This window comes from Canis lupus, chromosome 19, assembly GCF_003254725.2.
Source record: "Canis lupus dingo isolate Sandy chromosome 19, ASM325472v2, whole genome shotgun sequence".
In the NCBI taxonomy this organism is placed as follows: Eukaryota; Metazoa; Chordata; class Mammalia; order Carnivora; family Canidae; genus Canis; species Canis lupus.
Genome location: NC_064261.1, coordinates 20,924,247 through 20,940,871, shown reverse-complemented (window position 1 = coordinate 20,940,871; position 16,625 = coordinate 20,924,247).

Genomic DNA, 16,625 nt, shown 5'->3' with positions numbered 1-16,625 from the left:
GAAGATCTTCCAATTCAGCTGAATATGAAGATGACTAGACCATATGCAGCAGCACATGTGGGTCTCTGTTTTCTCTGAGTGAGTCAGCCTCTCCCAAGTGAGACAAGGACCAAAATGGGAACTGCAAATAGAAAATACACACAGGCATTGCTGAACAAAGGTAAATTTGAACACTGGCATGAACTCATCAGTAACACGTCAAGGAAACCAACCAATTCACTAGGCTTTCCTACTTACAGGAAGTCAGAACAGTATCTTGTGTAAGCAGCCCAGGGAGATAACCAATAGCCCTTGTCATAATTGATCACATTATTTGTCTGTGAGATAGTCCCTGATTATTCTCCCTTGGCAACAATCCACCAGCAGAAGATCCCAAACCATGACAATGGAAGCCCTGCCATCAGATTCCCAACCCTGTTCCCTGCATACCACGCATGACTGTTCAGTTGCATTCAATGGTCCAAACCCAGCTCAGAATTCAGGGGGACACCAGTAGGTTAGGTGAGGTGATCAGCACCAGGTATACTATAGAAACAGAGATGCCAGGCGCAAAGCATCAGGTTGGGACCGTGTCCTCCAGAGTGATAATCATCCATGAGAGACACACAGAGAGAAGCAGATGGAGAAGCATGCTCCATGCAAGGTGTTCAAAGTGGGACTCGATCATGGCTCCTAAGATTGTGCCCTGAGATGAAGGAAAATACTCTACTGCTGAGCCACTCAGGTGTCCCTAGAATGGTAATCATCCAAATGTAGAATGGAATAGAGGCACAGAGGTAAATTAGGGTTAAGTAAGAAATAGAAAAAAGGAATGCTCAATGACAGATGTAAGTGTCATGCATATGGCTGGGGTCTGTGTCCTAATCCTCAGGATTTGTAAGACAGACTTTTGTGTACATTGGGCCAGTAACAGACACAGGATGCCCTTGGGAAAGAGATAATGGAGTCACAGCTGATGAGTGAACTTGGATCACTGCTCCTAGGATTGTGTCTCTGAACCTGGAGTACTACTCTGTCCTCGCCACTGCATTCCTCCAGGGACCAGGATCTGTTTCCCAGGAGGAGAGGAGAAGATCTATATCTCAGGATGATTTTCTGTCTCTGATTTTATAAGTGAGGCCAACAAGCAGCCTCTGAACCACCCTGTCCCTCCAAGAAACAGTCACTGTCCCCAAGACATTATGTTGGGCATATTGACTGCCTCCATGCTCAACCCTCGCTCCACGAACTCATTCCTGTCACATTATTCCTGCCCTTTTCTCTTCTCTGAGTTGGCCTTCACCTTGGTGTTTCTCTATAATATCAAAAAAGCAGAGAGGAGTGGTCATGGGTATGTTGACACACTCCCTTAGCAAACAATCAATCAGTTAATAAATCTTGCCAAATCCGGGACACCTTCATGGTTTGAATGCTGCTTGGAGAATGAATACAACTCTGCACAACCTGTCACTAGCCTGTGCCTTCTCTTTCCTCCATGTCTTGGAAGACAAGGAGCTTCACCCAACCCTTCCTGCCCATGGCACCTTTGGCCACAGAGAGAGATGAATATATTAGCAGTAATATATCTCGTTCAAAATCCCCCAGTCTGCAGGTGAAGGTAGGGAAAAGTCAAACCTTGTCTCCTGCCCCTGGGAAGGGTACCAGCCCTTGATGTCCTTTTGGTCCTCTGTTTCTTTTTCCTCTTAATGTGTAGTCCACAGCTCTGCACTCCTTGGTCAGCGATGGAATCCATGGGGCATCTGTCTCTAGATCCCTAGAACCCTCAATCTTTGTATCACTCATTTTAAAAATCACATGCTGCCTAGCTTTCCAGAAATCACCACTGGGGGAAACCACGATGTAGATATTAAGGATCTCCAGTAACAAGAAATATGATTCTGAGGAAAATAATTGGTGTTTTCAATGAGGCAGAATATCTCTCTCTCTCCATGGGGGAAATATCAACATCTGTAGTGCAATCCAGTTCAATTTAAAGAGTATGTGTTGCATACAGGAGTCATATTGCAAAAGGATCCTCAAATCATGATTGAGAAAATTAATTGATATTATTGTTAATTCAACTAAAACAACTACCCTGAATTGTTTCCTTGTAATGGTCTCCACAATAAGCCAAGAATCCAATTCAAATTGTAGGCCTTCCAGGATGTGAATGGCTATCCTGCTATCACGTACTGAATGTCTGAGTCTTACGCCATGCCACCTTCCATCTGCCCTCCTAGGTGGGAACCCAAATACCTACCATAACAGTAATACCATGGACAAGACCTTGTGCTTCTCTTCATCTGTTTCTTGTCCCATCAGAGACCACAACTGGCTTGGTGATAGCAAGCTGCCTTTCCTTAAGGGAAGCCTTTTTCTGACTTTTGGCTGCACTTTCTAAAGGAAAATATTAGACCATGGTGGGTGAAATCTGGACGGAGATTGCTCCAACTCTGTCTAAATAGCCTTTCTCCTCTTCGGTTCACTCCAGAGATGGGCATGGAATGTAGCTGCAACTGGAGCTGCATGTAAAAGCCCTCTGAAAAAGGGAGAGGATTCTTTCTCAAGATCCTTTAGTCAAAAGGTTTGGGAACAAGAGGAGGGAAAGGACTGAAGTATCAGTGGGGAAATATCCCTTTCATCCTGAAGGAACTGATGAAGCAATTATCCTGGGATCAGTGTAGTTTCCAGTGTGCAGAGTCCCACATGTGGAGGATCAGGAACAAGGCTTAAAAGTATTACTGATACCAAATATAAGGTGGAAGTTTAGAGTATCCCCCACAGAACATAGAGATGTGGACAAGATGCATTGGATAGTGTGTAAATGGTTTCGTGCCAAAGACTGACTCCCCATCTGCTGGCACATAGAAGTGAAATTGTCAACATCCTTGTGGATTTGGGCTAGCAAAACCCATATTTTGGAGATAACCAAGTATATACTATACAAATGATTCAATGGAAGATACCATGGAGATTCATTCACTGAGTTGATTGAGGATTAAATATTCTAGCGGCACCTGGGTGGCTTTGTCACTTAACTGTCAATGGCCTGGGTTCCAGCAACATAATATCACAATGGTCACTTTCCCTCTGGTCTCATTTTAATGGGGGCACCACGATGAGGTGGAAATGCTCAAAGATGCAGACATGGTCATCTTCTGTAGTAAAACTGGCCGATTGTTTCCTGTTATATTTAGAAGAGACATAGTTGCCTCATTCTGGCCTCTGAGGGCTGCTGCCTTCACAATGGATCCCAGCAATCCTGACCTGTAGCATAAGTATCCCTGTGTAACCCTGAGGTGCTTAGTGACTGGCTCCTGACCAATGCGATATGGCCAAACAATGGCATGTCACGTCTAAGTTCCAATTGGAATTATGCTTATGGTTAGGTTTAGGGTTAGGGTTCGGGTTAGGATTACGATTTAGGGTTAGGATTAGGATTAGGCTTTGGGATAGGGTTAGGGTTTAGGATGAGGGTTATTGTTAGTGTATAGGGTTTAGGGTTATGATAAGGGTTAAGGTTTAGGGTTAAATTTAGGGTTGGGATTAGGTTTCAGGTTCAGTTTCCGGCTCTGGTTTGGGATGGTTTAGGGTCAGGTTAGGGTTCGTGTTTGTTTTAGGGTTAGAGTTGTGGTCAGGTTTCTGTTTCGGGTTCCAGTTAGGTCTTACGGTTTGGGTAATGGCTCATGTTCAGTTTAGGGTTAGTGTTCGGTTTCATGTTAGGGTTAGGTTTTGGGTTCTGGTTAGTGTTAGCATTCATCTTATGTTTGGGGTTAAGTTTCGGTTTCGGGTTCAGGATTGGGTTTGCGTTAGGACTCAGGTTAGGGTTAGCATTAGGTTTAGGGATGTTAGGGTTTGGGCTTGGGTTAAGGTCAGGATTAAGCTTCAGGTTATGGAATAGGGTCTGTTTAAGAATAGGGTTCGAGTTAAGATTAAGGACCCCATCTGCTGCTGTATATGACTCATTCGTCTCTTCACAGGAAGCCCCTAAAATGATGCCGTCCCAATGGAAATCAAGAGACCTATGAGATCCAGGGCTCTGAGAGTCGCTCCCCAGTAACAACCACAGGAGTCTCACAATGTGCTCTGTGGAGGCATCAAGGTTCTCCTTCTGGATCCAAAGACTTATCCGAGTTTTACTTGATATTTTAAAATCATTTTTAAGGGAATTTATGAAATTCTAAGAGAGAGAGACAGGATAAACAGGTTGAGCTGCAGAGTGAGCAGGAGAAGCAGGCTCCCAACTGAGCAGGGCTCAAAGCCACGAGCCTGGGATCATGACCTGACCTGAAGGTATAGGTCTTACTGACTGATCCACCCAGTGCCCTTAATATCATTGTCCACCCTAACGGTCCAAATGTGGGTGGATCCAGTATTCCCATGAGGCAGACATGAAGATGTCACATCTAAATAACTGGACATGCATGCCTATGATGGGTAGAGTGATTGACTCCCTGACACTCGATTAGACTTGAGACTGAGTCATGTTATCTATTTAGTGACTTCAATAATCTTAGTGACTGGAAATCTGTCTAATCATAGGTGCTTAAACTATATTCTTGGATGAAGGATTCCCAACCTTCATCCCAACCCCAGCATTTTCACTATATTGAATGCACCTTGAGCTGTTCTGCCTTCCCCCAGTCCTCTCCTCTGGGCAGATAAAGGACAAGAAACAGGACAAGTTAGATGGAGTCCCAGAAGTCCTTTGCAAACAGGAAAACTGCCTGCTTTCCACAGGCTCCTGAGGGTTGATGTGGGAGCTTTCATGCTGGGCAGAGACAACTGCTACACATTAATATGCCCAGCATCCCTTTTTACAGGGCCAGACACCACATAAGTATACACCATGTTTTCTCCTAGGATTTCCCACAGTACCCCCATGAGGTTCATCCTCTTAGCACAGCACTTTTCAGAGGAGGAAAAGGAAGCTCAGAGAGATGCAGTGACAGTCCCAAAATATACTGGTAGTAGAGATGACCCTCAGCCCCTGTGCTGTGTATGGTGTGGTGACTCACCAATGGATCTGCTGGCCTAGGACACACTGTGGTGAATACCTGGTAGATACAGGAAATTTTTCTGTTGATTGTGAGGTTTCCATACTGGAAGGATGGCACCAGGGACTGTATAAAAGTATTCATTCTGCCTTCCTTGAGCATCAGTGTGGTCCAGGCCTCAACAAGCTAAGATCTAATGATTTCTTTTCACTTCTTACAACGAGGGGCATTGTAGTTAACTTCCAAATCATGAAAAAGTGGGAAGATCAGGGTCTGTCGCTCAGGAAGGGCATGTTACTCTTTATGCACTCTACACAAGCACACACACATGCATACACACACAAACACACACACAATGAGGAGTAAAGAAGTGTGAGTTGCCTCACCTGAGATCACAGTGTGTTCTGCTCTGCAGTGGGCTGCCCCAAGTTGCCTTTTGCTACCTGTTGAGGTCTCCAGACACAACCAGCAGCATTGGAGATAAAGGATGAGCTGACGTCAACAGTAAGATGAACATTTCTCTGTCAGGACTCTCCTGAGCCCAGAGATCCTGAATGTAGGACAACAGCAACAAAACATCATGTTCTCTTGACCATCTCCAGTTATGTGAGCTGGGAAGCGGGAATTTCTAGAATGCAGTGTCCTGGTTACCAGAGTTCCAAAACAGTTGTCGGCCTATCACCAAGGAAGTGAAGTCACTTCTTCAAGATTCCAACCTCTGGGCCCCTTCCTTCAGTCAGCCCTATCCATGACCCCTTCTGGTCAGATGACTGCTTACCATTGTCATCGCCTTCACTGACATCATGAGCCAAAAATGCCATAGCCACAACTCTCTCTCCTAGTTTTTGGAGATGGAGCTGAATTTGGAACTTTATTTTTCTACTTGCTTTCCTGGTTCTGTGTCCTGTCTAACCCACGGTGTCTCTCACATATTCCCCACTTTCCCAACCTGCATGGTGGGAGAATCAGGCTATAGTCTACTTCTTAGAGAAATCATCAGGGGTCTATTGATATTTATTTCGCATATGAGCTGGCATCCTGTGTATCTGAGGTGCAGATTTAAGGATAGAAAATTGAAAAGAAGCACTGGGATGTGGCCTGGAGTGCCACTAGAATGTGCCCTGGGTTCCAACAATGTAATATCACAATGGTCACTTTCCCTCTGGCCTCATTTCAATGGGGTCACCACGATGGGATTGTATAGCTGCCCATAATACGTTTTTAAAATTGTTTTTATTTCCTTGATGTTGGTGGCGATCTCTCCTTTCTCATTCATGATTTTATTAATTTGAGTCTTCTCTCACTTTTTTTAATAAGGCTTACTAATGGTTTATCTATCTTATTAATTCTTTGAAAGAACCAACTCCTAGTTTTGATGACTTGTTCCACAGTTCTTCTGTTCTCTATTTCATTGAGATATGCTCGAATATTTATTACCTTTCTTCTGCTGCTGGGTGTAAGATATATTTGCTGTTTTTTCTCCAGCTCCTTTAGGTGTAAGTTTTGCTTTTGTATTTGAGTTCTTTCCAGTTTTTGGATGGATGCTTTTATTGCAATGTATTTCCCCCTCAGGACTGATTTTGCTGAATCCCAAAGAATTTGAATGGTTGTATCTTCATTCTCATTAGCTTCATGAATCTCTTAAATTCATCTCTAATTTCCTGGTTGACCCTTTCATCTTTTAGCAGGATGGTCCTTAACCTCCAAGTGAGTGAAAACCGTACAACTTCTTGTGATTTAGTTCTAATTTCAAAGCATGTGGTATGAAAATATGTAGGGGACCATCCCAATCTTTTGGTACCAGTTAAGACCTGATTTGTGGCCCAGTATGTGGTCTTTGCTGTAGAAAGTTCCGTGTACACTTGAGTAGAATGTGTATTCAGTTGCATTTGGATGTAAAGTTCTGTAAATATCTGTGAAATCCATCTGGTCCAGTGTATCATTTAAAGCTCTGGTTTCATTGGAGAAGTTGTACTTAGAAGATCTGTCAATTGTAGAAAGCGCCACATTCAAGTCACCAAGTATAAGTGTATTATTATAATAGTATTTCTTTTTTTTTAAGATTTTATTTATTTATTCATGATAGTCACAGAGAGAGAGAGAGAGGCAGAGACACAGGCAGAGGGAGAAGCAGGCTCCATGCACTGGGAGACTGACGTGGGATTCAATCCTGGGTCTCCAGGATCGTGCCCTGGGCCAAAGGCAGGCGCCAAACCGCTGCACCACCCAGGGATACCTATAATAGTATATCTTATCTTTGGTTAATAATTGATGACATACTTGGCAGCTCCCACATTCAGGGCATAAATATTGATGGTTGCTAAGTCCTCTTGTTGGATCGGTCCTTTATATATGATATAGTGTCCCTCTTCATCTCTCACTATAGTCTTCGGGATAAACTTTAGATTAACTGGTATAAAGAAGGCTATCTCTGCTTTCTTCTGAGGACAATTTGTTTTTTTTTTTTTTTTAAATTTATTTATGGTAGTCACACAGAATGAGAGAGAGAGGCAGAGACATAGGCAGAGGGAGAAGCAGGCTCCATGCACCAGGAGCCCGACGTGGGATTCGATCCTGGGTCTCCAGAATCGTGCCCTGGGCCAAAGGCAGGCGCCAAACCACTGCGCCACCCAGGGATCCGGACAATTTGAATGGTACATGTTTCTCCAACATTTATTTTCAGGATGTAGGTGTCCTTATGTCGGAAATGAGTCTCTTGTAGACAGAAAATAGATGTGTCTTGCTTTTTTATCTAGGCTGAAACTCTGTGCCTTTTGATGGGGTCATTAAGCCCATTCACGTTCAGAGTTACTATTGAAAGATATGAATTTATTGTCATCATGGACCAATCCAATCCCTGTTTCTGTGGATTTTTTCCTTGCACTTCTTCTATTACAGAATCCCCCTTAGTATTTCTTGCAGAACTGGTTTGGTGGTCACATATTATTTCAGTTTTTGCCTCTCTTGGAAGCTTTTTATCTCTCCTTCTATTTTTAATGAGAGCCTTGCTGGATAAAGTATTTTTGGCTGCATATTCTTTTCATGAGGATCCTGAATATATCCTGCCACCCCCTCTGGCCTGCCAGGTCTCTGGGGAGATGTCTGCTGTTAATCTAATAATTCTCCCCAGTAAATTTTGGGATTTCTTGTCTCTTGCTGCTTCAAGGATATTCTCCTTATCTTTGGAACTTGCCAGCTTCACTATGAAATGTCAAGATTTTGAGTGGTTTTTATTGATTTTAGGGTGGGGTCTCTATTTTCTGGATCTGAATGCCTGTTTCCCTTCCCAGATTAGGAAAGTTTTCAGTTATGATTTGTTCAAATACATATTCTCATCCTCTGACCCTTTTGGCATCCTTGGGAACCCCAATTAAACAGAGATTTTTCTTTCTGAGGCTGTCATTTTTTTTTCCCTTAAAGGATCCTCATGATCTTTCAATTGATTTCTCTTTGCCATCAACTTGTCTTTTATGTCACTCACTTGTTCTTCTACTTCATTAACTTTTGTCGTTAGGACCTCTAGTTTAGATTGTATTTCATTTAATTGATTTTTAATTTGTGCCTTATTAGATCTAAATTTGCAGTCATGAAGTCTCCTGATTCTTTCATGCTTTTGTCTAGAGCCACCATAGCTTTATAATAGTGCTTCTGAATTGGCTTTCTGACATTGAAGTATAATCCAAATTTTGTAACTCTGTAAGTGAGAGGACTGTTTCTGATTCTTTCCTTTGAGATGAGTTTTTCCATCTAGTCATTTTGCACCATGCAGAGTGGCCAAAAACAAGTTGTATTGGGAAAAGGAGAAAAAGAGAGAAGAACAAAAGAAAGACAATAAAAAGATTAAAAAAAAGGAAAGGAAAAAAGATAATAGAAGAAAAGAAGAAAAAAAGGGGGGGGGGGAAGCAAACAAAACAAAAAACAAGGCATGGTATCCCATGATTCTATATACTGTAAAACTTCAAAATCTCCTAGAACTTTCCAGTGCTGCTTGGTCAATAACTTTCTTTTCCCCTACCCATGTAGCTGGTCTTCTGGGGGATGGTCCTGCTGTGATGATTCTCAGGTGTGAATACTGGGGGGAGCTGTGCCCCCTGCCTGGTGTACTTCTCAGTAAAAGTTTTTTATCCTGTTTATCCTGTGAGGTCACTGTGAGACTAAGTGGGAGTCATTTATCCGTGAGGCCCCAGGAGGAACAACAACAGTGCAGCGGCCAGTTCTCCAGCCCTTGAGTCAGTTCCTGCAGTAAATACTACAGATCTTATTCTGCAGGAGCCTGGATGCTCCGGGGGTGGGGTCGCCGATCTGAACACCTCAGGGCCACCCAGTGGCAGGAGCGTCCTTGCTGTCCTGTGCCTCCCGGTCTCTGCCTGTCCACCAGGAGTGATGGATCCTGGGCTGTGTCCCCCGGGACCCTGGGCTCTGGGGCCTCCACTGCTGGAATCAAGCTCCAGGTGCTGTACAGCCCCCTCCATGTGGAGTCGCCTGAGAGTTGCTCCCATGCCCAGCAGCCCGCATGCTGCAGCATTTTAGGGAGCCTGGCCATGGTGTGTGATGTACTTTCCCCCAGGGCGCATGTCCTCCATTAGTTCCCCTGGGAGCCTGAGGGCATCCCCGCCCCTCCTGTGATCCTGTTACAGATCCCTGTGAGTGTTTTTCCTTCCAGAAGATTAGTGAAGCTCCTGCTTCTCTGGGATGGGGCTTTCTTGTCCTGGGAGAAATTGACTTGTGGCCTTAGCCCAGCTTCTCACTGGGCCCCTTCCCCTTGGATGCCTTTTATTTCTTAATTTTTTTTCCTGTCTTCCTACCTTAATAGAAGTGTGAACTCTTCTCAATGTGGCATTCCAGCTGTTCTCTCCTTAAATCTCAGGCCGAATTCATAGATTCTCAGGATGGTTTGAAGGTTATCTAGGTAATTTGGTGGGGACAGGTGACTTGGGGACCCTACTCTTCCGCCTTCTTGCCCCCTCCCTCCAATATGTATTATTGGATGAAGGAATCCCAACCAACACTTTCTATATACTTAGTGGAGCTTGAGCAGCTTAGTGGAGCTTGAGCAGCTCTGCCTTTCCACAAAGACCTCTCCTCTGGGCATATAAAGCAAAAAAGCAGCACTGGTTAGATGGAATCCCAGAAGTCCTTTCCAAACAGGAAAACAGCCTGCTTTCCACGTGCTTCTCTAAACCCACAGTGCCATGGGCTCATGAGAATTGATGTGGAGAGCTTCTTCACTGGGGAGAGAATTGCTACACATGAAGATGCCCAGCAGCCCTTTCTAGCTAGGCACAGATATGTCTATGCAATGTTTTCTCCAAGGATTTCCCACAGCAGCCCCATGGGTTTCATCCTCTCCACAGCACTTTAAAGAGGAGCAAAAGGAAGCTCAGAGATGTGAAGTGACAGACCCAAAATATACCATTAGTAGAGGTGAACCTCAAACCCAGTGCTGTGTATAGGGTGGTCACTCACCTGTGGAACTGCTTGTGCGGGACCTATTGGGCTCTGGTGAACACCTCGTAGAAACAGGAAATGATTGTGTTCTTTGAAAGGGGTCTCCCCTGGAAGCATGGCAACAGGGACTGCATAAAATTATCCATTCTGCCTTCCTTGAGCATCCGCATGTTCCAGGCCTCACCCAGAGACAGAGTTGATGATTCCTTTTCACACCAGAGGCACAGGAGGGGCACTGTAGTCAGCTTCCAAACCACAAAACACTGAGACTATCAGGGTCTGGCGTTCAGAAAAAAGACAACCATCCCTTCGGGAAGTTGTACAGGACAAAGGACTTCAGTGCCAACACAGGAAAAGGTTCTAGGCTTCCAAGTAACATTGGTTTGAGGGGATACATGGAAAAAAAGTGGTAACTTCAACACATTCTGTTATCTGAGTAACAGCATTTCTCTCAACTAAGAGCTTTTACAAAGACCAATATACCATGGAGTCATCTGTAAACATCCCTACTACAGATAGAATACAGAGGGTTAGAACCTCAAATGCTGCTGAAGATCACATATGTTGGGACTGAGAAGAGACCAAAGCATGGGACACATGGCATTTCCCCTAAGCTGAAGTAGCTTGGTCTGTTCCTGACATAGAGAGAAAGGGTCAGGGGAGAACCACCTTCTTTGCAGGCCCCAGGAGAGTCAACTGTTTCTAGGCTGGGTGTTTGGCTTGACCTGATCAAATGGGTCCTGACCTTGACTATGAATGTGACCTGTTTTCAGCCCAGATCCACAACTGATTTAGTTGGTGAGCTGATTCACTTGTGTTTGTCAGTGTGAGATGAAGTAATCTATCCCTTGGAGCAAATCATTGAAGATTTCTTGTGTGGATTCCTACAAAAAAGACAGAGCCAGCTACTTGGGTCAGGAGTTATCAGAGGCCTTCCACTGAATCTGAAGTTCCAGGATATGGTGGATATAGCAATATAACACTCAGGGGGGACACATCAGCTCTTCCTTGCAGCACTGCAGAAATGAAAGAGAATGGCATTGGTAAAGTGCCAAGGACCTTGCAAGGCTGAGTCACTTTGGCAGACTGCCCATTGATGGAGTACTATACAGATCTATAAGGGCATAACTCATGACCTGCAGAGCCTACAAAGATCTGATGTGTTCTGACAGACAACAAAGACAACAAAAGATAGAAAATATATTGAATGGCTTAATCTTACCAGTCCTTTAGTGTTAAATCACTCTCATTAGTGTGATGTTTTGTTAAGGCTGAAGATGTTCTACAAGGACTGTAGAGCTGTGTTCTACACGGGATATCTGGGACGCATAGGTGAAATAATAAAAATAGTAGTAAAACACAAAGATATGGTCTTTGTGTCTTTACACATATGGTCTTTACAATCACTCTACCCATCGGGGACACCCATGTCCCCAGTTTGTTCTATGTGACATTTTCATGGCCGCCTCATGGAATGAGTGGAACACACATATTTGTACCATAAGGATGGACGAAAAGATCTAGTAAGGGCAATTGGGGAGATGGAGCTTAATTGAGATCATTATTTCTCTGCTTGGTTTCCCAGTTCTGTGTCCTATCTAACCCACGGTGTCTCTCACATAGTCCCCAGTTTGCCAATCTGCATGGTGGGAGAAGGCTAGAATGTACTTCCTAGGGACACCATCAAGAGTCTATGAATAATATTTATAATGCATGTGAGTTGGTATCCTGTGTATCTGAGGAGCAAATTTAAGGATGGAAGTTTGAGGGATTCCTGGGTGGCACAGCAGTCTGGCGCCTGCCTTTGGCCCAGGGCGCGATCTTGGAGACCCGGGATCAAATCCCACTTCGGGCTCTCAGTGCATGGAGCCTGCTTCTCCCTCTGCCTATGTCTCTGCCTCTCTCTCTCTCTCTCTCTCTCTCTCTCTGTGTGTGTGACTATCATAAATAAAAATTAAAAAAAAGGATGGAAGTTTGAGAAGAAGGGGTGGATGTGGCATGGAGTATCACTTGATGGTGGCCTGGGTTCCAACAACTTATTATCACAATGGTCACTTTTCCTCTGGCGTCAATTCAATGGGGGCATCAAGATTAGGTGGAAATGCTCCAAGATGCAAGCATGGTCATCTTCTGTAGTATACAGTCCAGTTGTTTTTCTGTTACATTTAGGATGAGACCCAATTGCCTCGTTTTGGCTTCCGAGGGCATCAGCCTTCACAATGGCTCTCAGCAATCCTGACCTGTGGCATAAGTATCCCTGTGTAACCCCGAGGTACTTAGTGACTGGCTCCTGAACAATAAAATACAGCCAACACAATGGCTTGTCACTTCTAAGTTCCAATTGCTACTATGCTTAGGTTTAGGGTTAGGGTTAGTGTTAGGATTGTGATTTATGGTTAGCTTTATAGTTAGGGTTAGGGTTTAGGGTGAGTGTTAGGGTTAGGGCTTAGGGTTAGGGTTTAGGGTTAAGACTTAGGGTTAGGGTTAGGGTTCAGTTTCTGGTTCGGGTTCAGGATCGAGTAAGGTTAGGATCGGGTTAGGATTTGTGTTCCCATAACAGTTAAAGTTCAGGTTAGGGTTGTGTTAGGGTTAGAGTTAGGTATAGTGTTAGGGTTGTGTTCTGGGTGTGGATTAAAGTTAGGGTTAGGTTTCAGGTTAGGGAATAGGATATGTTTAGTGTTAGGGTCCGTGTTCAGATTAGGGAACCCATCTACTGCTATCTTTGACTCATTTGTCTTTTCATAGGAAGCCCCCAGAAATGGAAATCAAGAGACCTATGAGATCCAGGGCTCTGGGAGTTGCTCCCCAGCAACAACCCCTGTAGTCTCCCAATGCGTTCTGTGGAGGCATCAAGGTTTTCCTTCTGGATCCAAAACCAATCCAAGTTTTACTTGATTTATTTGTGTTACTGCACCTCTCTAAGCTTTCTTTTCCTCCTCTGAATGTCACTGACCTCTCTAATCTTTCTTTTCCTCCTCTCATTGTCACTGTACCTCTCTAAACTTTCTTTTCCTCCTCTGAAAAGTTTTGTGCTAAGAGGATGAACCTCATGGGGCCACTGTGGGAAATTCTGGGAGAAAACCTGGGACAATCTTATCTGGAGCCTGGCTCTGTAGAAAGGGCTGCTGGACATATTCATCTGCAGAAGTTATCCTGTCCCAGGGAAGAAACTCTCCACATCAACCCTCATGTGCCTGAGGCACTCTGGGTTTACAGAAGCACATGGAAATCAGGCCATTTTCCTCTTTGCAAAGGTGTTCTTGGATTCCATCTAGCTGGTCCTGCTACTTGTCTTTTATGTGCCCAGAGTAGAGGTCCCTGGGGGAAGGCAGAGAAGCTCTGGTCCACTCAGTATATGAAAAGGGCTGGTTGGGATTCCGTCATCCAAGAAAATTAAGCACCTAGGATTTCAGTTACATTTCTAGTCACTAAGGTCTAATAAATAATGGAATAAAGTAGATACAGTGTCTCAGTCTCAAGACTAATCAGAGTGTCAGACAATCACTCTACCCATCAGGGGCACCCATGTCCCCAGTTTGTTCTATGCGGACATTTTCATGGCCGCCTCATGGAATGAGTGGAACACGCATATTTGTACCATCAGGATGGACGAAAAGATCTAGTAAGGGCATTCTGTGGCTCAGTCAGTGAGGCCTCTGCCTTCAGGTCAAGTCATGATCCCAGAGTCCTGAGTTTAAGCGCTACACTGGGCTCCCTGCTCAGTGGGGAGCCTGCATCTCCCACTTCCATTGCAGCTCACACAACTTATTCTCTCTCTTTCTCCAATAAATTAGTAAATTTCCTTGACAATTTTTGGAAAATATTAAGTAAAACTTAGACTTGTCTTTGGATCCAGAAGGGGAACCTTGATGTTTCCATAGAGCACATTGGGAGACTACGGTAGTTGTTGCCAGGGAGCAACTCTCAGAGACCTGGATGCTATTGATTTCTTTTTTTTTAATTTTTTAAAAATTTTTATTTATTTATGATAGTCACAGAGAGAGAGAGAGGCAGAGACACAGGCAGAGGGAGAAGCATGCTCCATGCACCAGGAGCCCGACGTGGGACTCGATCCTGGGTCTCCAGGATCGCACCCTGGGCCAAAGGCAGGCTAAACCGCTGCACCACCAGGGTTCCCTGATTTCTTGATTTCCATTGGGAGGGCTTCAGTTTGGGGCTTCCTGTGACAAGCCAAATGAGCCAAATGAGCAGCATATGGGGTCCCTAACCCAAACCCAAACACTCACCCTCAACAAACCCTATTCTCTAACATGAAACTTAACCTTAACCTCAACCCAAACCCAAACCCTAACCCTACACCTAAATCTAACACTACACCTAACCTGATCCCTATTGGAACACAAACCCTAACCAGAACACGAACCATAACCTTACCCTTTCAGGTCCCAAACCCGAATCCAATCCCTATCCCGAACCCTAACTCTCACCCTAACCCTAACCCCAACCCAAACCTTAACCCTAAACCCTAACCATAAACCCTAATCCCTAACCCTACACACACCCTAAACACTAACACTAATGCTAAACCTAAACCTAAACCGTAATCCTAACCCTAACCCTAAACCTAAAACAAACACTAACCTCATCCCTAAACCTAATGCTAACCCTAACCTTAACAGTTACAGGAACAACCCATCCCAGCTGGTCCCATAACACAACACAAAACCAATCTGTAACCCAAACCCGAAACCTAACCCTAAAATGAACCCTAACCCCCACCGGAATGCGAAACCTAACCCGACCTTAACCTGTCCAGGTTAAGGTCCTGTTCGTCCAGAACACGAACAGAAACCCAAACCCTAACCCTAAACCTATCCCTAAAAAATAACCCTAAACCCTATCTTGAAACCATAAACCCTACCCTTAATACTCAACCTAAACCCTAACCCTCACTCTACCCCTAACACTAAACTGTAATCCAAACCCTAAACCTAACCCTAGCCAAAACTCTAACACTAACCCTAAGCAGAGTTCCAATTGGAATTTAGATGTGACATGCCATTCTGTTGGCTGTATCGTACTGGTCAAGAGTCATTCGCTAAGCACCCCGGTGTTACCCAGGGATTCTTATGCCACAGGTCAGGAATGCTGGGAGCCCTTGTGAAGCCTACAGTCCTCAGAGGCCAGAACAAGGCAACTGGGTATCATTCTAAATACAACAGGAAACAATTGGACAGTTTGACTACAGAAGATGACCATGTCTGCATCTTGGAGCATTTCCACACCATCGTGGTGACCCCATTGAAAGGAAGCCAGTGGGAAAGTGACCATTGTGATATTATGTTGCTAGAACAAAGGCCACATTCAAGTGGTACTCTGTGCCACATCCAACCCCTTCTTGTCAAAATTCCATCCTTAAATTTGCGCCTCAGATACATAGGACACCAGCTCACATGCATTATAAATGTCATCCATAGACAGGGATGATGTCCCTAGGAAGTAGAATCTAGTTGATTCTCCCTCCACGCAGGTTGGCAAACTGGGGACTATATGAGAGACACAGTGGGTTAGTTAGGACACAGAACTGAGAAACCAAGCAGAGAAATAATAGTCTCAATACAGCTCTATGTCCTAAAAGGTAGAACTTACTTGCATTTTCAGATTTGGGACTATGGCATTTTTGCCTCAGGATGTACAGTTAAGGAAATGACATGGTGTAAGCAGTCATCTACCAAGAAGGGACCCTGGATAGGTCTGACTGAAGGAAGGTGTCCAGGGGCTGGAATCTTGTAAAAGTGACTTCACTTCCTAGGTGAGAGGCCCACAACTGATTTATAACTGTGGTAACCAGGAAGCTGCATTCTAGAACTTCCCACTTTCCAGCTCACTTAACTGGAGATGGTCAAGAGAACAAGATGTTCTGTTGATGTTGTCCTACTTTCAGGCACTCTGGGCACAGCAGAGTCCAGACAGAGAGATGTTCATGTCAGTGTCGATGGCAGCTTGGCCCTCTTCTTCGAAGGTTCTGGTTATGTGTCAGGAGACCTCAACTGGTACCACAAGGCACCTTGGGGCAGCCCACTGGAGAGCCGACCATACGGTGATCTCAGCTGAGCCGGCTCACACTTCTTTACCTAGCATGTGTGTTTATCTGTGTGTGTATGTGTGAGAGTGTGTGTGTGTGTGCACGCACATGTGTGTGTTTGCCTGTGAATGTGTAGAGGGGGTAGAGGGGAGGAA